This window comes from Salvelinus alpinus, chromosome 21 (genome assembly GCF_045679555.1).
Source record: "Salvelinus alpinus chromosome 21, SLU_Salpinus.1, whole genome shotgun sequence".
Classification (NCBI taxonomy): domain Eukaryota; kingdom Metazoa; phylum Chordata; class Actinopteri; order Salmoniformes; family Salmonidae; genus Salvelinus; species Salvelinus alpinus.
In genome coordinates this window covers 21,033,278-21,035,175 of record NC_092106.1, presented here as the reverse complement: position 1 = coordinate 21,035,175, position 1,898 = coordinate 21,033,278, and positions in this window count along the sequence as shown.

Here is a 1,898-nt window from a genome sequence, read left to right as displayed (position 1 = left end):
TAGGGCTGACAGCTCCCATATGGGGAATGCTGTTATATAGACTCTCGACATCTACTGTAATGTGACCTGGTTCTCTCAAACAGAGAATTAGCGAATATGAAAGTTCAATCAGGAGAAAGGACAGGGATTATCCAGTCGCAGTACATTTTAACGACCAAAAACATGACATTTCTACCTTTAGATTTTGTGGCATAGAGAAAGTCAAGATATCAGAAAGGGGAGGTGACATAAATAATACTCTGAGCAAAAGAGAATGTTTGGGGATTTCATCTAAAAAAACATCTCTAAAACCAATAACAAAAGCATCCCTGCCTTTCAAAACGTTGGTCTCATGCAAAGTGGAAATCCTCATTGTGGTTTTACAAACTTGTTTTTATGCGTTTTATGTACACACTTTATTAGAATACTTATACATTGTTATATTTGGTGCAAATTATAAACACTCACAAAAATTCTGACGAAGGCCTTACATAAACTGGGTGGTTTGAGCTCTGAATGCTGATTGGCTGAAAGTCGTGGTAGACATTTATTTTTACTGCTCTAATAGCGTTCGTAACCAATTTATAATAGCAATAAGGCACTTCCACCGCTAAGGGCTGTTCTTATGCACGTTGCGTCATGCATAAGAACAGCCCTTAGCCGTGGTTTATTGGCCATATACCACACCCCCTCATGCCATATTGCTTAAATATAGAGCAGTCATAATAGCAAGAGCAGTGTGCAGGTTAATTATTTTTTCTCATGTTATTCAACTGTTACCATGCACCTGCAACAAAGATATCTCAGATTTGCGAGTGTCTTTTGAATTTTGTATTATGAGAACTTTGAAATATAACAAAGCCATGTGATTCATGAGCCACTCTGTTTTGAATTGGTTAATTATTTTGTTACATATTGTATATTTCTACATATGGAGATAATTGACTTACACTGTAAGGTTTACTATAAAATATTACTCATATGTCTACTGTATATTTATGTTTACATAGGTGTGAATTGCCTCAGCATTTTGTTTTAAAATGTTTGCTCCAAAGAACTAAATAAAAATATTCAATTTAAAAAAAGAATCTGTAAAGTGAAACATGATTTTCCTGTTATAAATTTCAACATGCTTTGTAAAATGTTAAATAAAGTCTGAGCTGCTGCTAAAGTGTATTTTTTTATTTTGAGCCTGATGAGTGAGAACATAGAGGGTGGTTAGTTAGAGTAAGGCTTTTCTTCACTATATTCAAAACGGAAATAACCTACCTGACAGGAAACCTTGTGGTGGAGTGAAGTTACATACTTTACTTCAAACTTTTGACATCTTGCAAACCGTTGACAGCTTTGACATCTATGCCTCAGATTGAAAACCACACATAGGCTTACTGTTCTGACACGTTTCCCCTCCATTTCATCTATAAAACCAACAACAAAAGCATCCCTGCCTTTCAAAACGTTGGTCTCATGCAAAAGTGGAAATCAGTTACATTCCAGTGTGTACTGTTGTTTTGTACAGAACAACATGGGCTGTGGAAAAATGGTGCAACAACTTGCACCTGTGAACCTTTACATCCTGTGACTTCTTGTTTCTTACATCTGCCACTCATTTCTTTTAAATCACGCTGCTCTACAGTGTGCTGTTAATTCCCCCCATAATGTCTGATAGCTCTTCTCCTGTTCCTCCCCATATGCAAATAATTTTGTCAATATATCTAGACCACTTCAGGCTTTTACTGAAAAATAGACTTTAATTTTCATTGTTAATATTCTTCAAAATGACCCAACCAACACAGAGAATAAACAGCTTACTATGGTCAGAGCGTGACACTCTCGAAATCTACTGTAATGTGACCTGGTTTTCTCAAACAGAGAATTAGTGAACATGAAAGTTCAATCAGGAGAAAGGACAGGGATTA